This window comes from Dunckerocampus dactyliophorus, chromosome 18 (assembly GCF_027744805.1).
Source record: "Dunckerocampus dactyliophorus isolate RoL2022-P2 chromosome 18, RoL_Ddac_1.1, whole genome shotgun sequence".
Taxonomy (NCBI): Eukaryota; Metazoa; Chordata; class Actinopteri; order Syngnathiformes; family Syngnathidae; genus Dunckerocampus; species Dunckerocampus dactyliophorus.
Window position 1 is genome coordinate 6910534 of NC_072836.1, and position 27643 is coordinate 6938176.

At 38.6% G+C, this 27643-nt stretch overlaps 1 protein-coding gene across 1 annotated transcript in view; it reads left to right on the forward strand.

The window, feature by feature from the left end:
* Positions 1-27643, forward strand: part of elfn1a (extracellular leucine-rich repeat and fibronectin type III domain containing 1a) — a 79646-nt gene that overhangs the window by 32491 nt on the left and 19512 nt on the right. Inside the window, exon 2 of the mRNA XM_054760644.1 lies at positions 22290-22368. The gene's annotated coding sequence lies outside the window, so the exon portion shown is untranslated. The remainder of the gene's footprint in view (positions 1-22289; positions 22369-27643) is intronic.

Below are 27643 nucleotides of genomic sequence, written 5' to 3' on the forward strand. Positions count from 1 at the left end.
TTTGAAAATATTACTTGGATATTTATTTTTAAGTATCTGTATTATATGTACTCTCTACATGAAGCAACCGACATTTTGGAATCTCCTGTCAGTATTATTATACAGTTAATATATTGATACATGTTATTAGACATGTATCAATATATTAAATTTATATATTTTATTATACATGCATTGTTAGATTTTTATATTATGTGTATATATTTGTGTATTATATTTATTTACTATTATCTTTATATATTTGTATACATGTATTATTTTTTTTAATATTATATTATTTTTTTAAGTAAAGAACTGTCAGTATAGTAATATGTATATATTTTTTATATGTGTATATTTATTTTTTATATACAGTACATACCAGTCCAGGGTTTACCCCGCCTGTCGCCCGAAGCCAGCATACCCCCGAGACCCTAACGAGGAGAAGCGGCATAGAAAATAGATGGATGGATGGGTCCAGTACATATTATATATAATATCCATGTAGCTAAATGATGTCAGCAAAGGTTTGGAAACACCGATCAGTATGTATGTAGTGGCGTTATATGCCACCACAACAAACATAGTTGTTGCATAACAGCATAAATATCCATCTGTAAGTAGATTGTGCATGTGTCCCTAATGCTGCGGCCAGTGGCTAAACATAACCATAAACTCCTAAACTGTGTTTTATGAGGATATTTGTCGAAAAAACCTCCACAACAAAGCCGAGTCTCTTACCATTTCCTCTTAAATCACCTGGGATGTCTTCACAGGCGCAACTTACAAGCAAAGTTGTAAACAAAGACAGCCGCCGAGGCATCACAGCAAAGTAATACTGATGGCTGGTGGGGCGCCCAGACAGCGTCACGCCACCGCACCTGGGCGTGAAGCGCCTGAGGCTGCTTGAAGATGTGTTTCAAGACCCTCGGTTTACATCACATCTTCTGTCTCTAGCCTGACCGAACCTCCTCACCCCTGCTGCTCAGCAAAGAGCACTGACCACAACAGACTGAGAGCAGCTTTAATAGTCTACTCCATGCACCGCCTGCTGAGCCTCTCAAGCAAAACATAGTTGTCTCTGCTTATTTCGGCTCTTGCATTCGTGGCTGGAAGTCTTAAAACCACAATTTAGTTGGACATTTCCACACATCCATAGTAGATATTCATTTGATAATATGTTTGTTATTGTGGTTGGAGAATGCAGTGATGTAGAACTACGCAGTAACTGTGCACCACCTCTTGGTATGAAACATGTCTTATTGGGGATACTGATGCATGGAAATAATATACTACATCAAATACAGTGCTTTCAGCACATCATGTGTGCCATGTTTGTGTCATGCATTCTTTGTTTGCAGCGTTACTGCAGGGAGTTAGCGCACGCCCCGATGGGTGCCCTCCCTACTATTTGAGAAGCACTGGTTAATGTTCAGAAAAATTTTCATTGGTTCTCAATGGGACATTTTTTGGACAAAGGGACAAATATGTTGTTTTTATTTCGAAGCGTTAAGAAGCATAAGAGTTCATTCATTTCCAAGGGATGGAGTAGATAAAAGTCCAGATACCAAAATCTGGCAGTCAGAATGCAAAGGAACCTAGAAATGGAAGAGAAGCAGTAAAAGGAGCTGTCAGGTTTGGTAGTTACAGCGCAAAGTTGACAGGTTAAGCTCCAACCTGCAAAAACAGATAAACATGTTGCTTCCTGAGTCAGTCACCAGTTGACGCAGAGTTTCTACAATAGGCCGCCGTTGACGGATGCGTGTCAGCTGACAGGAAGTCACTGACACCCGTCATTCGCCGTGCAAAAGGAGCCAGAAAAGAGTGCTGCTCAGTTCTCTTGCGGAGGCAGACATCGTTCTGTTGGATCATCTGTTTAACTCACCGAGGCGACAGCCGCTTCTTCTTTTTCCTAAAAAGACGCGCTGCAGTGTGGCAGTGTTTCCTAAAACACTCCCTTGCAGCGTTCTCCCCCGAGCGTTGGGACGTCTGTTTGCTTCTGTTTTTGACCTCCTTTGGAGAGAAGACGCTTTCTCTGCTTTTACAACTAACACTGTGAATATACAGTATCTGACAAAAGCAAGCAGCAAGCATTGTATTACTGTATATCTTGTTGAGGGACGATACTATGGAAAGGAAACTTTTATACTCTAGAGATTGTATTGCAGTATAGATTTTCTATCGACTGAAAATCACAGCGAGTGTGTCCAAATTGTGTCCTTAGTGTGAATTTTTAGTTTGAGCACTACTGTTATCCTGCCCTGCCTTAAGCCTCTTTGATCAGAGCTGCACAGGACATACTTGGCCATCACCTTCACCATCTTCAGCAAGCCACTTGATCTTCTTGGAGGTCCAGCCCAGTTTTGGCTTCACAATGTCACAGTACATGTTGGAATGCACGTTTCCCAACAATGAGCCGCAGCTACCCCAGTGCCAGCAGCCCCAGATTATAAAAGACACAATTATCTTGCGTCTCATGGCTGTGTGCTGACTCATTTTCAGTAGATCATAAACCTATACTGTTTTAGGAATGAATATTTTCCACTTTCTGTGGTAGATAAGCATAAACATTTTGCAGTACTTATCTAAAACCAAGTGGAAAATATCCTATTCATGTTACAGTAATCTAAAACGGAGTGGAAAATATTCCATTCCCAACAGTAGTGGAAATATGGAATATTTTGTACTGCAACATGTTTGTGCTGATCTACCAAAGACAGTGGAAAATATTTCATTCCTAAAACACAATAAGCGAGTGGAAAATACAGTGGAACATATTCCATATTTCCAGTACTGTTAAAAATTGAATATTTTCCACAGTGTTTTAGATAAGTACTGCAACATGTTTGTGCAAACAATAGAAAATAGAAAAAAACAGAGTGGAAAAATATTCCATTCCCAACAGTATTGGAAATATGGAATATTTTTCTCAACCCTCAAGAAGTTCAGGGTGTCAGGCATCCACCATGATATCTATTATGGAGTAGTGGAAAAGTAACAACAGCAGCAACAGTAAAAGTAACAACCTTATTTAAAACAGACTGCAAAATATTCAATATTTCCAGTACTGTTAGGAGTGGAATATTTTCCTTATCTAAAACACACTGGAATGTCTTCCATATTCCCAAAACTGTTGGGAATGGAATATTTTCCAGTCTTTTTTAGATAAGTAAGGTTGTTACTGGAACCCTTTTCCACTCCTCTCCTCTGTGATTGTTCTAAAAACCCTCAAGGAGTGCAAGGTGTCTAGTATCCACCAGCTCCACCAGTGGTGTCATCATGGAGGAGTGGAAAAGAGTTTCAGTCACTACCTTATCTAAAACAGACTGGAAAATATTCCATATTTCCAATGCTGTTAGGAATGGAGTATTTTCCAATCACTTTTAGATAAGTAAGGTGGTGACTGGAACCCTTCCCCCCCCCAGCCTTTTTTGACGGTCATGTACTTGAAACACTACTGATGTCATCATGGAGGAGTGGAAGCCGTGTATTGCAATGCTTATCTACAATGTAAAATATTCCATTCCTAATAGTATTGGAAATATGGAATATTTTCCAAGGATTGCTATACACGGCTTCCACTTCTCCATGATGACATTAGTGTTTCAAGTACATCATCAAAAAGGCTAAGACTGGGGGGGTCTAGTGGTGTCATCTACAGTGGAATATATTCCATATTTCCAATACTGTTAGGAATGGAATATTTTACACTGTAGATAATCACTGCTATGCATGCTTTACACTGACTACGCTAAAGTATATTTATGGTATTGTCCCTTGATATGATGTCATTATCCAAATTTTTGTGAGATACTGTAGTAGTGCTATGCTACATCACACAAATGACAGCACCGTGCATGTTTGATATAAGAGCCTGACTCCAGTAGCAAACGTTCCTCAGAGCGAGAGTGCAGATTCTGCAGAAGGATGATGTCAGCACTCCAGCTTTTAGGCGGCTGGCGTGCATCCAGGTGGAGTGACATATGGCGAGGAGGCGTGAACAATGTGCTGCACAATCCCGACTGGCCTCTAAAACAATCTCGGCCTTCACTTTCGGGATTATAAATAATTCAGGCCGAGCAAAAAGGAGCAGATTTGGGATTTCCCAAGAGCAAAGACAAGATTCTGCCTTAAAGTGCACTTATTTTAAGCAGGGGGGAAAGAGTATAGTTTAGTTTATTTGCTAGGACGTCACATACGAGGTTTCCAGGACGTTTATAGCTACAAAAGCCTTCAATGTAGAAAATCTCAAAAAGTCTAGACAGACTGACGTCAATAAGCAACGACTTCAATTATGAATGAAGATTTTTTGCTAAAATAGGTGCTCGCATGTTGTATTCCCAGCAGTGTAGTGTGACTTCCAGGTGATACAATAGTGTGAAAAGCAACCTGTGAAAATATTCAGCGTCTCCATTAAGTAATCTTAACAATGATCTTTTTTTAGGCATTATCATTAAAAGTGACACGCCGGCATAATGCTGTAGCCACACAATTTTGAGGCAAAAGATTGATTTTTATGGTTTTGTTTTGCCTTCTGGAGACTGCGGGGATGAGTCTTCCAGGAGGTAATGGATGGCGCAGAAAATAAATTGCAACTTTTACAGCTTTAAAGAAAAAACAAGTTGTGGGAGAGTCAAAAAGCACAGCAGTGAAATATAGAAAAGTATTGCAGTGAAACACATTTGTTTGTACACAGATGGTTTACAGTAAAGCAGGGTTCCCAAAGTGGGTGTGCGGTCAAAATGGGTCAAGGGTTCATTTTGACCGGGTCATTGATTGTTGCTTGTCAGTAAAATGATGGAGCATATTTTACTGATCATAAAGCATGATGCAATGCATCCTCCATGATATGTGCACATTACCAAAACCTGTGGTGCATTGTACTGCTGCTGCTGCTGCTGCATACGTTCACACTACGTGAACAGGAAAGCAAACATGAGCCGACAGAGACAAATATGAGGTGGGGCATAAGCACCGAGGCACCATGGGAGCTTTTGTGTGTGTGTGTGTGTGTGTGTGTGTTTGTGTGAGAGGCTGTGAAAAGATATGCTTTACTGATGGCGGTTCAGCGTTATTTATTGTGAAAAGCCGCATCCCGACAGGCTTTGTTGGAATATGCCTTATAGAACTCGCAGAAAAGCGTCACTCGATTTGGAATGGAAAATGAAATGCTTTTCATTGGTTGATGGCCAGTTATGCTTGGGCCCTTTGGAGTCTGCCTAGCAACAGGTGTCGGGGGAAATGTGTGGCAAAGAAAATAATTTAAGGAATTTTGATGACGTACATTGCTGTCTTTACTAGAACAGTTAATGCAGGGATGACGTTTTTATTATTATTTATTTGGATATTTTTATATATTTTTATTTGTTGTTGCTGTTGCAATCATCATGCAATCATTAAATACTAAGTTTCATTAATAAATAAACACTCTTTAATTAATTTGTAATATTATTCACGTTACCACTACTATTACTAATAATGATCATTAATATAATATAGCAGTTAATTTAGACATGAAGTTATATATTTATTTGTATATATATTTATGTATTTTCATATATTCTATATTTATTCTATTTAGTTCTATTTATATATGTTTTATTTGTTGCTAAAACTATCAACAATTATTATTTTGTATGATATATTTACTTTTATTTAAATAGTCTAAATTGATTTCAATTCAGTCGTATTATGTTTTTATTATTTTTCTGAAATATTATCATTTATTATTATATATTTTGTTATTACAAATTATTATTTGTATTATATATTTACAATTATTATTATTACATAAGTATAAACTCTTTTAAAATTCAGTGGTTTAATGCTTTTATCATTTTTACTTTTATGACTAATCCTAGAACTACTACTAATAAAAATGAAAACACAACAATCCTAAAAAATAACAGTGAGACACCTTTTTGTTGTTTCAGCTGACAAATGTTTACCCTTCTTGGTGTACCTAACCAATTTGTTCTGTACATGTTTCACGCAAGAGGAGGTCTCACTCTGAGTCAAATGGTTTGACGGCAGCATGACAAATCTGATTTCCTTGCATTCTTTTTCCAATCCATTACATCTTATGTGTAAATTATGCATGCATGACTGCAAGTCGTAAACGCAAAGTGTCAAAGATAGCAAATGAGCAACGTGATAAAACGATACGCACAGATCACTCCTGGGGGGGGGGGGAACACAACACGTAAGGCTTCCATCTAAGACAATGAGCACTCTTTCCTTGAGTCCCTGATGCAGCAAGTGGATTGTGGCAAATCCTGCTGCATTAAAGCAGCCCCGAGTGCAAGCTGCTCAACAATAAGACACGACAAGCTTCCACACTAAAAGTTTACTCTGTGTGGGAATGTGGAGCCTCTATCATGTGACAGCATCTCGCTCCGAGTGATAAGCTCTAACTCTTTTCAGGGATCCGGAGTCAAATGTCACTAAATCTGCCCCTCACTCCCTTTCTCACTCTGGAGGGGAAAGAAACCACACACCTGCACACTTGTGAGTGTATTACTACATCATCAGTACATTTTACCATCAGCATAATGTGTATTTATAGTGGTTACCATCCACTCTGTCATCATTGGCTTGCTGCTTCATGCAGTAATAATTGCATGCAGTTACGAACGCTTAATAAAACTAAAACACAGGGGAGTTGACATGAAGCTAACGGCGTGGAATCTTTTATCTCACACTCAAGTTATTGCTGCATGCTAATCTGGGCCATAAAAGTTTCATGGGATTATTATGAATGTATAACAAAAAAAACAAGTCTTGGATATACTATCCGATGTAGCTACAGCTATATAAACGTTATGTTAATTAAACAATGATAGCATTAGGCTCGCATGCAGCGTTTCCCCACAGGAGTGGAATCTATTGCGGGAGGTTCACATAGGACGTAATCGTCGAATGAGTTAAAAAAAAAAAAAACAAACATGGAAAACAAATATATTCAGAACTACAAATGAACTCTCTTCTGTCCTTTGGCGTTTTTTTTCCTAAGCAAAACTGAATCGCCCGTGAGCACTTTCCCCCCGGGTCTGTCCTCTTACTCTCCCGCAGACCAGGTGCTTTATAATGTGTTGACGAGCCAGGGCGGACAGGTAGGGCAAAATCTATTTGCGGCGGGCCCAATGTAAGGGTAACACTTGCACGATGTTATTGCACATAGCATTTAAGTAACTGTTTCAGACTGCTGAATGTAGTGAGTGCAATGAAAAGCCGTCTGCGTGCAGCAGTGCTTCTCAAAAAGTGAGGCGGGACCCCCCGGGGGGAGGGCGTGAGAGGCAGGGTGGGACAACAGTCAGAATTTTTTCAAGGTTGTGTCCTTCTTCATGCTTGCACGATACTGGTGCCAGCAACTCATACAGTGGTGTGTACAGATAACTAAATCAGGCTCTCATTAGAACTTCAAATCGGGGGTGAGGCTGGAAGCATTTCTGTTCCATAGGGTGACTTGACAGAAGAATGACATGAAGAATTATGAATGGTTTTAAATCAAATACTGTATATTCATACTAAAAAATATTTACATCAAGGGTACTGACTGAATGAAAACAAGTTTAAAGAAAAGCAAAATAAGATTCAAGATTCAAGATTCAAGAGAGTTTTATTGTCATGTGCATGGTAAAACAGCAGTAATACCATGCAATGAAAATCTTATTCTGTTCATTCTCCCAAGAAAAGAAAGAAAACACAAGAAAGAATAAGAACATAAGAAACATAAACACATAAACATATATACCAATAAATTAAGCAACAAAAACAGAAGAGACATTAATACAAATAAATAATACAAATAAATAAATAAAGTGCTATGAGTGTGTGCGTGTGTTGCGTGCGGCGTGTGCGAGGGCTTCGTTGAGAAGCCTGATGGCCTGTGGGTAAAAGCTGTTTGCCAGCCTTGTGGTCCTGGACTTCAAACCCCTGTAGCATCTGCCTGACGGTAGGAGTGTGAATAATGAGTGTTGTGGATGTGTGCTGTCCTTGATGAGGTTGTGTGTTCTGCGTAGGACGTAGGAAATAAACGGAAAAGTATAATAGTAAAATCAAAGCTTTTGGTCATTTTTGTGATGTTATCTTCCCTAGGATTCAATTAGGCAACTCATTTAGCCGCTGTAGCCAATTCACAAACTTTTTATTGGGTCTTTTCATTGCTTTTCTTGTTTGCATTGCATCGCAATGAGTTTGCTGTGCTTCCTAAATGGAAAAACTGGCTGCTCCGGACTGATTGCTCGCAGAAAATTAAAGTTGGACATCCGACACAGAAAATTGCTTCATTTAGGTCCATTGGCTGGTAAAATGAAGCTAAATATGTCGGATTTTAACCATGTGCAGCAGCAGACATCTCAACCCCCTCGCCTGACTATTCCGCTTGCCTTCAGGGTTCATACACATTTCAGCATTTTTCCAACACGAAGCTACTTTAAGTTGCCGCTGCCGCGTTGTAATTCTTCTTAGCGGATGATGCAAAGACACATGTGACAGTAGCGTTCGGAGCTGTAGCCTCATCAGGCCCCCCCGAGTGCATTAGCTCCATGCAAACGGCTTTAATGAATCAACGTTGGCACAAATGCGTCGATGGGAAGACACTGAGTAATGCGGACTGCAGAGGACTCCGATCGCAGCCGTTGACGTTTTGCATCCCATTAGAGCTGACTGGGGGGCGGGTATGACGTCAAACTGGAACGTGATAGTTCATGCCATTAGTTGGATTAGATGTAGAGGTGGACAACATAGCGAAACTTATAAGCTCTACAATGTCATTAGTCTCAAAACCATATTTATTGTGTAAAAATGCAGCATTTTATTGTGCTACAGAACATGAGGTACGTTTGCACAGTCGAGTGACATCCAGTACAAGAAATGTATCAGTAACAACCAGGTTTGATTGATACGGATCGAGATTTTGAAGCAACTTCCTTCATAGGAAATAAAGTGGTCTTTATTAAAGGCATCTGAAATAAAACTAATAATAATCACACTTTTATCGGTACTTAAACTTTCACGGCTTTTTAAAAATATATGGATTAATAAATCATCGCTATTTCGTGGTTGAATAAGACATATTGGTAAAAATGACAATTTTACATCTTTTTTGCCTAAATTAAGCATTTTCACGCGTCAAAATGGCAAAATTAAGTAAAGTACAAATATAAGGCACTCAGAAGATGCATTCAAAGACATGTAGTGAGATGTAGTATTTTACAGTGGTCACGAGGTGTCAGTAATGTTACATTGAGGAGCCAATAGCCACCACAGGAAGTACCGTCCAGAACAGGAAATAAAAAAGAACAACAACAAAGAACAACTCTCCGAATACTAGCATGTAAGTCTATATACTGTAATGACTTATTTATGTGTCTGATTTTCTCTTATTATGTCTACTACATTGCGTGATACGAGTGTAAAGGTGACTATTGAGGTGTTATTTCATGTCACGTGGGCTCTAATATCGTTATAAAACATATTTAGAGTGTCGTAAACAGGTTTTCTATGCTCTAACTATGAAAATATCCGATTTATGAATAAAGAATCCTACTTTGCAGAAATTCCCTTAGCACAGTCGTGTCTGGAACCGATTAATCGTGATAAACGAGGGCTTACTGTACTAAAAGAACACAATGTTTTAAGCAACATTTTTACTTTTATATGGAGATAAGATGCAGAAACCACTGCCAGGGTCTCTAAGTAGGGTTGAGTCAACAACAAATTGGTATTAACAGCTGTGGCTGTAGACAACCGTCTCTTGTTGTTTTATATTAACTCCACTCCTGCATTTTAAGCATCCAGCAACTTTATTTACCTCTGCATACGCTTTAAAGTAGGAGTGGTAGGTGGCGTGTTACACTTGCCGTGCTCTAGTTCACAATAAACTCATCAGTGGTGGTGTTAAAGCTGGCTGAGGACTTTGCGTCTTACTGCTATTACAACATTGGTTCTGTTGCGGTTGTTTTGTGCAATATACAACTGTGTGGTTAAAGACAGCTTTGTTTTACTTTCTGCTTTCTCATGCTCTCTTGATCATTATTAAAGCAAAAAAAAAAATGTCATGTATAAAAAATGTCAAAATTTTTGAAATAACACGTTCTCTCCAGTTATCACCTGCTTCCAGTTAACACCACGTCCTCTTTGCTGATTACAGTAACACTCTTGGGTATTACATTTTGGCGGTTCCAGTCTACAGTATATGCATCTACCAGTCATGTCTACAGTACTGCAGTTTACATTAAAAACATTATGATTTCTTGCAAACCAGGCTGGCGAAGTAAAGCGTTTGCATAGTCATGACAACGTGTCACTACAACCTCTGCAGGGTAAAGTCGGGGGTGTCACACTGTGGCTCAGTGAGCAGGTTCAGCGCTGTCAGAATTCTGTGCAATCACCTGAAGACTGATTGCGGGTAGGGGTCTGTATCACCAGTGTCGCATTTGGCATGAAGGGAGACAATGAAATTCATGGTTCCACATTCACGGGCAGATGAATAACATGTTTACAAGCTGTGTGGGCGTGCGCTGCGACAGAACTGTCCAAACATCAGCCGTGGATGCATGAAGGGACAAGAACAAGTCCGTGATGCTCGAAATCATGAGCTTCCTCCTGCATGCTGCTCCACACATGTCAGCTTCCTCCGACTTCATTAGCTCAACGCTGCACAGTAACCATTTTTCACATGCAAAGATCAGCTGTCTTCCACACGGCACACGTCTACACATGGAAGTTTTAATCTATTACATTACAAGTTGCATTAAGGAACATCACTTTTACACTTGCACAACTCGACATGTCTGAAAAAAAGTAGGAAGAAGCAGAGCTTTACAGCAAACTTAGATAAACTTGTTTTTTTCTTTGATGACACTCAGTCATCGTCAGCTCTGCAAACAACTCTCAGGGCTTAAGGGCGCTCACCGGTTCTGGCTTTTCCATCTCACAGTCCTCTAACTCTCCCCTGATTCCATCGATTAGACTGCAATAGAGGGCTTAAAGCTCTTATCCGTTACACAGGAAAAAAAGCCCTTTTTTAAAACCATATCCACCTTACACCACTGCAACTTCCTTTACACAGCCAAAAAGATAAGCTCAGGTCCTAAACAGGTGGTCCTCGGGTTAGGAACAAGTTCTGTTCCTAGTAAGTCGGAACTTATGCCTCAAGTCACTCGCAGTGTCGATTAAATACAAGAATTTAAACAGTGATAAATAGAGAACAACTCTAATTTTACCCCTGTGCTTGTCCTGCCTTTGTAAAATATTGTCCCATTCTAGTCTAGAAGGACAACCTCCTCCTCTTCTCCCAGATATCCTTGTAACAGCGCACGGACTCCATGACCCCATTAGCATCCAATAGCATGCAGTAACTTTATCCTTAATGATAGTCGCGACAGTCGAGCGGTTGGAACCAAAAGAGTGGCCAACATTAGTGGGCACGCCTCCTCTCTCTGCGTTTTTTAGAATGTTCATTTTCATTTTCATGGTGATGGCTTTCCTTTTCCTTGGCACACTGCTGCTTGGGAGACATATGTAATATATAGTAATAAGCGATGTTATTGTTTTTGGGTGTAGCTGCGCAGACACACACTGCATTCATCTGGCCAGCACAGTGCATTCTTGTGATGCGGGTGGTGTGTATTCTTCGACCGAGTACCACCTGTAATGGGTACAATCCTGCTAACGTACAGAACATGTGCTACTATTTATACTTTTATTACATTGGCTGTGAAAAAGGTCGTTAAAACTACAAAAACCTCTACACCGTACATACTGTATACTGTAGTAAAAATGTCCATGTTGCATTGTTGATGCTGGAGATGCTGATGCACGAGCGTACTAAAAAAAAGAGCTTAATACAGCAAAAATCTGTTCTTTCCTTGAAAAGAAGCCTCAGCATGTTCTTCATTGCGTTCCTCAGGCCATCATCCATCCTCAAAAGCCCACAAAGCCCTCCATTTAGCTCGTCCAACTCAGAGAAAACCTGCTAAGAGCAATAAAGGCGGATGGGGTTCCACTTGCAGTCCCTCGCCTTCTACCCTACTTCTTCCAGATAATGACAAATTACCAGTCGTGTCACTCAAAGCGGCGGAGAATAAAAGTCCTCGCAAGATGTTCTGAGGCATAAATCGAGAGGACGAAGAAGATGAACGGCTTTGTCGCATGTGTGCAAGGCCACTTCTGGTACTGTTCTTACTGCACACGTCCACAGGGAGGGAAAGAAGATGCACAGGAAAGTATGTTTTGCTGGCAAAATGATGTCGTTACATAATCGTTCAAGCTGAAAAGACCAAGAAGTGTTGGTTCTGTGAGACGCTCCCGCTGTCAGGGTCATTGCGAAATGTGGTGCTTTTGAAAGTTATACATGATATTACTGTAATAATGAATACAAATATTATTAAAACATATGAAAATGACTTTACGCAATGATTTTACCATTGTGTGCAATATTATTAAATAGTCATTTAATGATATTAATATATTAACCATACATAAAAAGAGCAATGTAATATTTTCATGCATAATGTATAGACATATTAATTAATAAATTGAAATTAAATTGAAAAATAAAACGGTTATTTTACCAATGAGAAAAAGATATTGATATACTGATTACATGACCATATTAACAATAAATGGAAAGAGTAATGCAATATTTATATGCATGTGAAACAGAAATATTAATTAATAAATTCAAAGTAATGGTTTAATATTTTAATATTGACTAAAACATATTATATAATTATTAATAGACTGATATTCATGATTTAATTTGTATTTAAATATTTATTTAAATATGTACAGTACTTAAGTTATTCTTAAACTAATGAAGGATTAATATGAACAAATTTGCATTTTATACTAAAAAAAGCCCTTTGTGGCCATGGCATAACAAACTGTGGCCTAAATACTGTGTCTTATTAAAAGATGCAAAAAATCTAGGGACGTATATTAATATTTCTTATGCCTTTGCAAGCTGCAGACAGTGTTTGCATTCGTCAGATTCGACTCATTGTCTTGCACTTTGGCCGCGTTCCATTTCCATCATTAAGTGTGCTCTAAAAAGCACGCCGAGCGACTTTAATACTGCATGAGCGGCGCACCGGTTGCCTCCACGCCGTGACTCCACGTCTCAGTCTCCTAATGTGTCCATGTGTGGCTGTGTGCAGCGTACGCTACCACCGAGTATTACATCTATTTTTAGAAAAAGCAATTTCAGAGTTTGCATTGTGCGTGCACGTAGACATGCCCGTGTGTGTATTTGTGTGTAGTTTTTTCGTCCTGGTTTGCTGTTTACGGGTTCAACAGGCTGCATGAACGCTACCATTGGGAACGCTTACGCTTCCTCCGGGCTTGAGTTTTCTTCGATATAAAAAGGAAAGAAATCCAGCGCGTTGAAATGCAACAAACATTATGTAAATGTAAAGCTGCCCCCTCGATTTGGTTTCTTCATGTTGGGTTTAAGAGCGCCTGCTCAGTATCATCACCTTCAGGCTGTTGAGCTGGCTGGGTTTGTAATTATTAAAGACACAGATGTCAACACGATGTCGGTAAACTCACTCCCAGCTGTTTGGACCTTGGCACTCTGAGGTGATACTGAGCAGGATCTCTTTCTTTCAGTTCTGGAAAACACTACGGGAGACGCTGGAACAACAAAACACACAAGTTGCTTTGCTTGTTTTTAGAATAACAAAAAAATGACACTGATCATTTCCGCCAAACGACATACAGAGGTTTAAGTTTCACTTTTTTTGCCACAACCGTCTGCTTGCATCGGGGTCAGGTGGGGCAGTGACCCACAAGACCAAGATGGCTGTCCCCAATTACTTTGAAATTCCTATCATCGCCACCTATAGGATAGGGGTGCAACAACATCAGCCGGAAGTACGTCACACAAGTCTGACAAACATGTTGAGAATTGTTTATGACGCATTTTTGTGCTTTGTCGCTGTTTTTGCAATGAAAAAATATTTTTTTTGTCCGCGAATGTGTTTGAATGTGAATTTCAATGTTTTATTTTTAAAATATTTTTTGTGTATTTCTTCTTATTATTATTATTACAATATAATTTATTAATTAATAATAATTATAATATATATAATAATAAGGGCCGCACGGTGGCCTAGTGGTTAGCATGTTGGCCACACAGTCAGGAGATCGGGAAGATCTGGGTTTGAATCTCCGTTGGGCATCTCTGTGTGGAGTTTGCGATTGGCTGGCGACCAGTCCAGGGTGTACCCCTCCTCTCGCCCAAAGTCAGCTGGGATAGGCTCCAGCATACCCGTGACCCTAATGAGGATAAGCGGCATAGAAGATAGATGGATGGATGGATGGATGGATGGATGGATATATAATAATAATAATTAGATGAGAAGAATAATAATTATTGTTAAATACATGTTTAAATTGCATTATATGGAAAAAAAACATGAAAATGTGAATTTTCCATCAAAATTTAATATATTTTACAGTAATAAAAGGTAAAAACTTTACTCTGTGGTCCAATATTAGCATATCATTTTCATTGGGACGTATTCATTGTTATATATAGTTTTTAATTCATATATTTTTATTTAAATTCATTAATATAAACAGATTTCAATCATGTAAATGTAAACATAATAATATAAATATAATGAATGTAAATATAATGATTTAAATGTAATTAGTATACATCTGATGTATTATTCATGTATGTACTATTCATATTACTATTATATTCTAATCATTACTATTTTATTTTTCTTTTTTGGTGTATTATTATAATGATAGATAGATGATAGACGACTTGACCTTAAATCCAATTCCACTGAGTAATGCGAGCCGTTTTGGGGTCAAGGGCTGAGTGTATGCATGCTCCAGCACCCACACAAGCACCCGACCTGAACGTGTCCTATAACCAATGCCATTGCTCCTCCTCTCACCTGTCCAGTTATTAATGATAATTGCCACCTTGCAAGAAGAAATGACAAGAAATAATCAAAATCATGCACCAAGTCAAGGCCCCAGGTACGCTTGCTTACCACACTCGGCACAGATGTGTCTTGTAATTAACGTGATCCTTCCTCCAACAATTAATAACTAACTTTGCACAGTAGAAGTAAACAGAGCGACACAAAATAAGCCACAAAGTCAGGAAAGATGCCGTTGTAAGCGCCCTTGATTGACAGCCCATTACCAGTCAATTACATAACTACCACGGCAAAAACTCGCTTAACACCATAAAAGCACGAGGAGACTGCTGACAAGCGCCAAGGTCCAGAAATGAATGAAAAGTGTCCCTCTGCCAGGAGCCCTAGTACATGGTATCATATTATTATTATTATTAACCCTGGCTTAAAGTAGCCATCAATCAAAAAGCCACTTGTGTGAGTGACACATGCATGTGAACCATGTCATTAATTAGATTAACAGCGACGTGATTGACAAGCGCCACAGAGCGAGGAGGCGCCTAATCAGCTGATATGGATCGGCTTCGGCTGCCACGCCAACTGCTTCGATTCGACAGAGTGATGGGAAAGTGCGTCGCATCACGCTGAGAGCTGTTATTATGAAGCAAACTGCAACCACCACAGTAAAAACATCTTAAAATAGCATTTTGGTAATGATTATCTTTATAAAGTCTCAATTTCTAAGAAATCTTAGGGCAGGTGTACTTAATGAAGTGTCCGGTAAGTGGGCTTTTATCCAATATGTTGGGAAAAAACACTCAAATTGTCCCCCATAAAGCTGCTCTCAGTTATAAATGGAGGGTGAGGCAGATTGGAAGGTCATAGGGCAAAACATGAGTCTACTTGTTAGATCTATTAAGAAAAGACACATGTGTCTACATTTTGTTAAAAGATAAATATGTGTTTTGTATAAATGAGACGAACAGACGTTTGGGAGAAGACTTTGACAGCTTCTCCTGGTATGTCAAACACCCAACATCAAAGTACCAAAGGCTACATTTAAGTCCATGTTATGACTTAGATCGGGGTGAAAGTGCAGCCCGTGGTTGTTTTATTTATTGTTTTAATTTATTAAATTAAAAAAAACATTTTTTTGTTTAGCAAAAATGGAAAAAAGAGCAATAATTTTACAGGAATAAAGACAAACTATTAAGAGAGTAAAGTGAGTCAAATAAAAGGCAAAAATAGCATGAAGCTAAAAAATTTAGGGGAAAACGTAATATAAGAAACAACAAAAAAATTTGAAAAAAGTTATAATATTACGATGTTGAAGTCAAAATAGTATGAGGATAAAGTCATAATATTACGAGAAGAATACGTCCAAAAAGAAAGCTGAAATACTTGTAAAAACTTTTAAAAAGGTGTCATTTAAGCAATAACACGAACCTGACATTTTCTTTTTAAAGCATATCGACATGGGTTGGATTAAAAAATGTAAAAGCGGTCCCCGCAACTTTTGATTTTTCAGTACACGGGCCCTCGGTGGAAAAAGTTTGGACACCCCTGACTTAGATCCTTGAAATGCTTTTAAATGGGTTCTATACTATTCCAACACTGTTTTAATTGCTCCATACTTGTGACACTAAAGGGCTGCTAGAAGCACCTGATCCCTCACTGGGGTTCAACCGGAGTACAACACTTGAGACGACTTCTTACTGGAAATAGACTGCAGGGAGGGAATAAACACGCTCTAGTGAATAATATACAGTTATTGTTAATTCAGTGGTTAGCCAATGCTAGCATTATGATTTCTGCAGCAGATATCACTGTGATGTCACAATGAGACATTGAACCATGACAAGGAAAATGGTTGTTATTCCCGCTGGTCTATGACAAGTATGAGCTATCACTCCACTCTCTAAGCCGCTTAGACAGCAATATAAGTGAAAAATCAACTACTTTTTCACAAAATAAACATAATCTGTGGCTATTTATGCTAGTTTGAGGAGGGTACATCGCTGAAAACTACGCCACTACACTTGCTGATGAGCAGAATATAAAACTGCCTCATATAGCACATGCAGAACACAGACCTCCGCCAAGACCTACACTTAAGTACTGTTCTTCATGGTGAATGTTCTGAACTCCTGTTTCCTTTGAATGTAGTTCAACTTCCTGTATAGCTGACGTCATGCTGTTGTTTTTCTGCTGACGGAATCAACAGCGCCTCTGCTGGTTGAAGCCAAGCAGTGCACTCCATTTGGTGTCATCCCTCCTTGAGAAAAACTTGGCTATGAAAAAGGTCGTTAAAACTACAAAAACCTGGGCTCACGCATGCTAAATTTTGAAATAAATGATCCTCCAGAAAGTTTTCACATGGCAGATTAAGCCTCCATTGATCCACGCATCCCCGAGTGCAGTCGTATTTAGAGTTATTTCCGTCCTCACATGTGTGCTCTGTTTTGCACGTCCGCAGCCGAGCACAATCCGTTAGCTCGCTGCCAACTCAACCTCCGGGTCAGCGTCCTGGAGTTATGCCACTTATTCCAGCTCCTCGGGACCACATGTGGTTTGGCTGGCCTATACCACTTTCCTCCGTCCCTCCCTCCCTTCCTTCCTTTCCTCTCTCCTCAGGCTGCCACCTGACCCCATCTTCAATTTTTAACAAGTTTACCTACAGCTTTATTGGCTTGGCTTACTCCCATAGCTCTCATAGTAGCACATAGCAGCGTTTAGCAGGGCGTAATGTGAAAGCACTACTCGAATGACTTCTACAAAACAAAGTGTGTATTGCATGTAAATATCAAGCATTAGAATACTGCATTACATGGCCTGTGAGGGATAATTACCTTTATGGTTTTAGTTGTTTGCTGATCTTTGTGGTTTTTTTCCCTCTCAGATCTGTTTGAATAGCCTCAATTGACTGATGGCCTGAATGGAATTCATTTTCTCAGCATCATTAGTACTCTCATTAGTAGTAGTAGTAGTAGTATTTATGATAAAAAATTTATATATAATGAAAATAATATATTATTAATTTTTGACACTCAATAATATTTTTGGACACTGAGTGTAAATGCATACAAAACTTAATTGATTACATTGAATATTATATTATATTATATTATATTATATTATATTATATTATATTATTAATGAAAATAAAAAAATAAAAAAAACAATTTTGTACACTCAATAATAATAATAATAATAATAATAATAATAATAATAATAATAATATTTTGGACTCAGTGTCAATGCATACTAAAACGTATTTTCTTAAGAATAATAATAATAATAATAATGCATTATTATAATTATTACAATTGCCATTACTATTCATTATTGAAACATATTCAGTGTAATAAAATATGTGCACGTTTATTTAGATTCTAAGCACTTAAATGTATTATTATTGTCGTTATTTTTTTGTAGTAGTATTAGTAGTAGTATTTTGTAGTAGTAGTAGTAGTATTAGTATTAGCAGTGCGATGAGTAATGTCATTATACAGTAATTAGTAGTAGTTATAGTAACATTAAAAAACAGTAGAATTAATAACATTATCATTATTGTGGTAGTTATTAAACCTTAAATAGATAATGATCTTTTGGACAGTTACATGTAAAAAATAAATGTATTAGAAAAACAAGTTTAAAAAAACAGCTTTAGAAAATGCAATAAAAAAACTAATTCACGCAGTCGTAGACTTCAGCGCTGTTCTCTCAAGCACATAAAAATGGAGTAGCAATCAAAACAGAATTTACAATAGAGCTCTTGCATTGCATCTATTAGAGTGTGCAAGCGTACCTAATGAAAATCTTCATCCCTTCCCCATGGAATGCTCCCGAGTAAAGGTACCTTAATGGTACAATGCTGTACAGTACTTTGAAGTACAGCCCACCTTGAAATGCAGTACTCCATAACCGGCAGGACTGTGTTGCTTTAAGCACAATTTCCTCATAGTTAAGTTGTTTAGCAACATCTGTGTGGCCGTTGTCAAAGTGCGCCGATTTGTGTTCTAAACGAGCGCGTTCATGGATCCCACGAGGGTAAAACACATCCTCGCATTTGTTTTCACGGCGGAGGCTTTGACAGTCGTATTGATCCGGTCGCACGTATATTCTCGTATTTTCACATTTTCACCTCGCATGCGCTGCAGACAGATGATACTAGGGGAAGGAGCTCTTGAACCTCCATCTAACCTTTGGCCAACATGCTGCAATTCATCTCTGTGATACTATATAACATACGTACACAAACGTACACAGTATGGGCTGCCTCCCACTAACTACTACATGCATCATTTCAACATACTGTACATACCAGTACCTTCGGATGCCGCCATTGCAGCCCTTTTATTGCAAGTGTATGCTGGAACGTGCATTTGTGACGTTTCAAAAGCATGCACACATGACAAATATATAAGATGTGTGCTCTTTAAAAGTGGATTTTGCAAGCTTTTGGTGAAATCGAAGCTGGTTAAAATAACAGAATCTAAAATTAACGCACACATTCAAGCCAGCAGACGGCATTTTGGTTTGCACTGACCAACCATGACAAAAATACCAGTGTGAATGCTAAGCAAACTGCGCCAAAGTGTGCACCAAGACTCCAAGTGTGTGTTTTTTTTGTTGGTTTTTTTTAACCGAACTGCAAGTGCAAAAGCAACCTAAAAGCCAACTGTTCCCTCTTGGCTGAGAGGCTTCCACTATGGGGGGGCAGCTGCAGGAGCGACCCTGCCAAGGGCGGCGAGCTTCCCGTTCGACGCCATAAAACGGGTCATTGAACAGCTAAATGGACTCATTATGATGTGTAATTAAAAGAATACCGCCGAAGACTCCACGACTCCCCTCGGTTCCTCGTCGTCTCGGGTCTTCTGCTGGACGCCGGCCGCCGCTTAAACTCTCACCTCTTTCGCTGCCGTGCAAACGCCGGCTCTGGCGAGCTAATTGAATGGCATTATCCACTGTCCTCGCACGCGCCGATCATCTCGCCCCGTTTACAGTTTCCAATTACGGAGTGTTGAGATTGAATTTTGTACAACATGTTACAGCCTGTGCGACTCACGAGGAGCGAGATCACAGAATAGTTTCATTAGAAGGCGAGCGCTAGTATGAATACCGATTGGGCTGTAATCTCTTGTGCTGTTTGTCTTTGTGCCCCCATTAATATGCATTTGCACCCCTCACTGCATCCATCCATCCATCCATCCCACTACCAAGCACACAGGAGGGGAAGAACATGATTCCATTTTACATTCATTTCATGTTTACGCCGGTAAAAATGTATGGAAGAGTGGCCTGACGCGTGCAGCAGATGCACTCCGCTGGCAGTCAGAAAGATGATAAGACACACAAGTGCTCTGCTGTTTTTAAGAACCTATTGCAAAAAACGTCAGTCAAACATCCTTAATAACAAGGGCAGTCTGCTGTTTTTAAGCATCTAAGTAAATGTGACACGGGCTTTCTGCTGTTCTTACGACTATTGCAAAAGATCATCTATGTGTCGGCAGCTACTGTAGGACCTACTGCAAAAAAACGCAAGTCAGAAATCCTCTTTAAGACAGAGGAACTGCTGTTTTTAAGGATCCATTGCAAAAACTTTACAAAGATCCGCTATATGACAGGAGTTTGCGGCTGTTTTTATGGACCTATTGCAACGCTTGTCCAAGGTCTTCTATATAACAGAGGAACGCTGCTGTTTTTAAGAAACTACTGCAAAAATGCAAGTAAAAGATCTTCTATATAACAGAGGAACTCTGCTGTTTTTGATTACATTTGTAATGCAAAATGTTAAAAAGGTCCTCTATATGCCAGGAGCTTTCTGCTGTTTTTAAGGACCTACTGCAACAACACTTGACCAACATCCTCTGTTTGACAGGAACAGTCTGTTGTCATTGAGGGTTCCCGAGGACTGTTTTTGCAGCAGATCCTTACAAACATGTCATATAGTGGATATTTGACACACATTCTTTTGCCGAAGATGTTTAAAAACAGTAGCGCTACTGTCATATAGACCACATGTGTCAAACTCGTGCCCTGGAGGGCCAAGACGCTGCAGGTTTTCTCTCCAACCAGTTTCTTCAGCAGGTTATTTAATTGATGAGCTCCTTCCCTCAAACTGACAGCCCTGATATAGACCATCTTTGACGATATGTTTGCAGTAGGTCCTTAAAAACAACAGATTGCTGCTGTCATATAGAGGATCTTGGACAAGTGTTGTTGCAGTAGGTCCTTAAAAACAACAGCAAGCTCCTGCCTTTTTATAGAATCTTTATAGCGTTTCTCCAGTGGATCCTTAAAAACAGCAGAGTTCCTCTGTCATATAGAGGATCTTTGGCTCACATTCTTTTGCAGGAGATGCTTAAAAACAGTAGCGCTACTGTCATACAGATGATCTTTCACTATATATTTGCAGTGGGTCCTTAAAAACAGGAGAACTATGCTGTTTTTAAGAATCCACTGAAAAACACTTGCCAAAGATTGTCTACATGACAGTAGCTCTATGCTGTTTTTAAGGATCCACTGCAAAAATGTTACAAAGATCCTCTATATGACAGGAGCTTGCTGCTGTTTTTAAGGACCAACTGCAACAATGCTTATCCAGGATCCTCTATAGGACAGGGGCACACTGCTGTTTTTAAGAATATTCTGCAAAAAAATCTGAGTCAAAGATCCTCTATGTGACAGAGGAACTCTTCTGTTTTTAAGAATCAACACTAGCCAAACATGATCTACATGGCAGTAGCACTCTGTTTGTTAGCACCTTCTGCAATAAGAGGGTTAATGTTTACTGCAGTAAAAATGCATAGAAAGGTGGCGCTGTTGTGTGCAGCAGATGCACTTCAGTGGGACTCATAAAAACGATAAGAGGGGGAATGATGTTTGATTAATTAGTAGTGGAAGTGTTGGAAAGAATTCAAAGCGTGTGTTTTGCTTGTTATAGATAAGGTTAATGAGGTGGCTCCGTTTCTTTACAAAAATGTTTCCTCGGGGAAGTGAAAATGGAGGAAAAAGTAGAGTTATTCCCCCAACTTTGCAGCTCATAATGGCTTCTACACTTCTGGCAAGACTCTGTGGGACATTTCTGGCCATTAATGAGGTTGGAGGTCACTGATGGACCAGAGGGACCCGCTATTGCTGTTCCAGTTCATCCCAAAAGGTGTTTGATGGCAAATTCTTGCACACCCAACTCATCTTAGCATTGCTTTTGAGCACTGAGAAGAGGCAATGGTGTTCCCACTAAGTTGGAGTTGTCCATAACGTCTTGCAAAGATGAAGAATAAAGACTGAGGAGGGAATGAATGGGTCCAAGCGCAAACCCCAATTAGTGCAGGGATTCCCAATACTTTTGACCATATCACGTATGACTGTCTTTTTGCCGTTATGTTGAAACATCTTTTTGTGTCACGATTTGTGTTGCAGAGTCCACATCAGTCTAGCGGCAGGACATCAGGCATGCTCTGGTTCATCGAGGACTTCCAACCAACAGACTACCAGAGAGGTAAATGTGAGCATGGTGCAGCTTTGCATGTGCTAAACAACAACACCTTAGCCCCCTCCCCTCCCATCTAAGAGGATGACAGAGAATCCATGGCTAATCCTGTGGTCAATACACATGATAAGTACAGCAGCAAAGACAAGTCCCTCCAAAGGACGTGTCATCTGAGTGCACACTGCCTGCAGGAATGTTTACATGCATGGCAGCCATAGCAACCTCCGTGTGTGTGTGTGCATTAAATACACTTTAAGAGGCTAAAAAGGCCAAATTAATTAAAGTTATACGACTGCAGCAATACTATAAAGTGTCTTTTCTACGACCACTAGCAGTTTTCTTGCCGGAGGCCTGCAGAGGATGAATGCAAATCCCTGTTTTAAAAATTAACTACTTTTCCATGCCGAAGGTCAAACACAAACATTGAATGAAGTACCCTCGCTGTGTTTAGTACCTACATAATACTGGACTAAAGCAAAGCAGAGAGAAAAACGAGACAATCATAATCATGGCTGTCCAATGAAAAGCATGCACATGAATGATTTACATGTTTTAGAAGTTATTTGAGTTATTATTTGTATTGATTTTATTTATTTATTATCCTGTATGTTTAAAATACTTCTTAAAAGTAGTAACTTTTATTTTTATAGGTTTATATTTTTTGTTGCATTATTTGTTTGTAATATTAAATAAGTAATTAAAAAATAAAGCATCTGTAATTCGATGTTATATATATATATATATATATATATATATATTTATTTATTTTTAATATATATATATTTATTTAATAAATTAAAATGTAAATAAGTGACAAATGAAAATAAAAACAATATTTATGTATTTTATATTTAGAATGTTTTACATGAGTTTAAATGTTTTTAAATGAGTTTAAATATTATATTTATATATATTTAGTCTGCCTAAATATTTTTAGTGTATTTTTATTTGATTTTGTATTTACGATATATATATATATATATGTTTTAAACAAAGAAAAAAATATAGCGCTTTAAGCTATTCATTTATTAAATAAATAAATCAACTCAATTTGGTGCCAAAATGTTTCCAAATAAATTCTGATTGTGTCAGGCTACTTTCTGCTAAATAAAAACAAAAAATCCAAAAATAAAAATTGTAAAATGTAGAGGAAGCCCCGGGAGCAAAAATAGTCAATTCATGTATTATCGGCATTAGCATTAGCATTACTATAGAAATATGAGGTGTAGCTGTAAACTTTAGAATCGTAGTTTACATACCAGATTGATTAAATGAAATGCTGACAACTGACAGGAAGTGATGTCATTTTTAGGCAGAATTGAGACGAGAAAACGTCTAAGCTGGATTTTCCGCCGTAAAAAGCAAAAAGATTTGCCTGATGAGAATAAAGCATGCTGACATCCAGCCTCCTGCCCCGTGCAGATTCAGAAGCAGATAATTGTCTTGTTAAAAAGATAAAGATCCATAAAATGAGTCCTTGTGTTCACCCCCAGCACAACTTTACTGCCAGCATGCGGCCTCAACACATGAATCATCACTGACTCACTCTCACAACCGCAACAACCGTACTTCCTAAATGACTCATGCGTTACACCGCTAATCACTCGTGGAGTGGATCCAGTCCAGCCCGCATGGAGATCGCATCTTATCATTTTTGATAAGACGCTATCGCCGCCGTACGAACTGGCGAGGCCGCGGGCCCGAATATTTCGTGCTTAATTTGTTGCAGCACCGACAAACAGAGAGACAATAGCAGCCTGAAGCACGAGTGTGATTAACAAAGCTGTGTTGGAATAATAAAGATGTGTTTCACTCTGCATTATAATGAAAGCAGTGATAATTCATCATCATCATCACCACCACCACCACCACCACCATGCAAATGAGCAGACACTCGCAGAAAGATAGCATACAGAAGCGCTACGTTAAGCACTATGTTAACTTGAGACAAAGAGCTTCAATATGACAGGAGTGCTCCTCTTTTTTTAAGGATGTACGGTGCAAACACTGGTCAAAGATCCCCTATATGACAGCAGCGCTCTGCTGTTTTTAAGGACCAACTGTAAAAACACTTCTCAAACAACCTTGAAATGACCGAAAAGCTGTACTTTTTTTTTTTTTTTAAAGATCTACTACTGTTGATCTACCGCCCTGCTGTTTTTAGGAATCTGTAAAAACATAAGAAAAGATTCTCTATATGCCAGCAGTACTGTGCTGTTTTTAAGGACCAACTGTAAAAACACGAGTCAAAGATCCTCTGTTTGACAGTAGCGCTCTGCTGTTTTTAGGAATCTGCAAAAACAGTTGTCAAAGAGCCTTTATACAGTATGCCAGCAGTACTGTGCTGTTTTTAAGGACCAACTGCAAAAACACACTTCAAAGAACTTTGAAATGAGGGAAAACTGTACTGTTTTTAGGAATCTGCAAAAGCCCTAGTCAAAGATGTTCTATATAACAAAAGCTGTTTTTAGGGGTGTACTGCAAAACACTAGTCAAAAGGTCCACGATAGGACAGGAGCTCGCTACTGTTTTTAAGAAGCTAATGTAAAGACAGGAGTCACAGATCCTCCGTATGACAGCAGAGCTTTGCTGTTTTTAAGGACCAAATGCAAAACACACCTAAAAAAAAAACAACTAAATGACAGACGTGCGCTGCTGTTTTTAGTAATCTACAAAAACACTAATCAAGGATCCTCTATACAACAGGAGTGCTTTGTTATTTTTAAGCACCTGCTTCAAAAACAGCAGTCAAAGATCCTCAATATGGTAGCAAATTCCTGCTGTTTCTAAGGACCCAGTGCAAAAATGCGAGTCTAAGATCCTCTATATGACAAGCGCTTGCTGCGGTTTTTATGGATGTACTGCAAAAACTCTAGTAAAAGATCGTCTATATAAGAAGAGCACAACTTTTTTTAAGAATCTACTGCTAAAACGCTAGTCAAAGATCCTCCGTATGTCTTAAGGGGGAGTTTTTAGGAAACTGTTGCAAAAAAGTGTTGAACCAAACTCGTGGGCCGGTGTGACGTCATCCATAGGCCGCACTTGGCCCACGGGCCACCAGTTGGCTAGCCCTGCTTTGGAAGTATGAAGTAAACAATGCAAATGGAAACAAGCAAAGTGTTTATTTCCATTTACGGAAAGGGCGTATGCTTTTGCATTATTAAAAGACATGACCGTCCCATAAGGAGAAGCAGACTTTAGTGTGCTGTAAAGCATTTTATACGTGTTCGAGTGTTATTGGACGAGTGAGATAAATGTTACGGCGTTGCTTGTTTGGGATGTAACGAGGCTGTTTTCGGGCCGTGACCGTGAGGACCTCCATTAGAACTTCAATGAGATCACAGTGCAGTAATCCATCATTTGGTTGTCCTCAGCTACACCAACTTCAAGCTTGAGTTGAGTGTCCTGTGTCATGTCAGTGTGGAACGTCAGAGAAGAAGAGGTAACTGAATGGATTAGTGCAAAGAGCAGCATGGATTAGCCCCACACAGACATGCGTCCCTGAGGAGCCTTCAATTGGTGGCATGAGAAACATCAGCGTGCTTTGTCAATGATTGAGCCATGTGCTCATCAATGGAATTTAACCTTTCACACTGTATTGGTCCCGAGTCATCAATACCACTTGGTCATGTCATAGCCACACAGTGAATATCACATGTGGCATTGCTTTAGCACAGGGGTGTCCAAACGTTTTCCACCGAGGGCCACATGCTGAATAATGAAAGAATGGAAGGGTCACTTTGATATAGAAGAAAAGAAGATAGAAGAAAAATTGTGATATTGGTGAAAAAGCTATTATAAGTGTGAACCTTCGTGATTTGCTCCTTTTTCTCCCCATTTGTTTTTTTTCCAAATATTTCAACTTTCTTCTTAAATAATATATGTATTTTTTTCCATAATATGATGACTTTTTATTCACATAATATTAGAACTCCCCCCCCCCAACTTAATTTTCCAAAAATTACTACTTTATTTTGTTTGTGTCCCATATTATTACAACTTTTTTTAAAAAATAACATTTTTTCTTTAGTATTTCAACTTTATGCTTCTATAATGATATTCTTTTTCCAGATAATATTACAAGTTTATTCTCGTAAAATTGTGACTTTTTTCTCTTTGGAATGCAACTTTTTTTCTCTTAATATTTTGACTTTATTCTAGTAAAATTGTAGCTGTTTTTTCCCATTTCTGCTGTTTTTTTTTTTTTAACAATACATCAACTACTTCAACTTTCTTCTTGTAAATGTTCCTGTCATAATTATGCCTTTATTTCCGCAATATTTGGACTCTATTCCCGTATTATAACTTTTCCGCAACCAATTTTTTCAAAAAATATTAATTTTCTTTTTCTTAATATTCCGACTTAAAAAAAAACATATTTTTTTCGTTAATATTAAAACTTTTATGCTACTAAAACAATGTTATTTTTCCAATATTCCAAAATTGTGACTTTTTTTCGTCTTTGGAATACGACTTTTTCTCTTAACTTTATTCTCGTAAAATTGCGGCTGTTTTTTCCATTTCTGCTGGGGTTTTTTTTAATTACAACATTTTTCATTGTTTTGTTATAGTAATAATATTGTTATATAATAATATTGCAATAATATTACGACTTTATGCTACTGAAATGACATTATTTTTCACTACACTATTCTTGTAAAATTACACCTTTTTCCTATTAGATTACAACATATTTTTCTTAATATTTTGACTTTATTTTTGCAAAATTACTCCTGAAATTTCAATTTTTGCTGTTGATTTTTTTTTTTTTTTTAGTTTTCTTGTTAAATTATATTTAAAGAATGGCCCCTGGGCAGCACTTTGGACGCCCCTGCTGCCTGTAGAAAACAACAATTTTCCACCTCATTTCAGAGCTGTAAAAAGAGGTGGGATCGTACCTGTGGAAAAGGGAATACCACAAATTTAGGACCGGAGTGTAGCGTTTAACACCTGACGCATCTTTTGCCCTGTTGTGTTGAAAGCGATTGACCTATTGCTAAGCCACACCCCCAAAATCATACAGGCCAATCATGGCACAGTTTTGACCCGGCTCCGCCCATAAGGCCGTCACTTCTTCTTGTAGAACTCCACTCAATTTAACGCTAGTTTTTTGATGATAGGCCGACCGTATTGACCCGAATATAAGGTGATACTTCTTTGTCAACTCCTCCTGTAGTGTTTTGCTGACTTTTTTTTTTGCAGCCGGTCTGTGTGACGCAAAATTTTCAACAAAAAAACGAATCATATGAAAAATTGGGTAATATTTCTGTGGAAATACAATGTA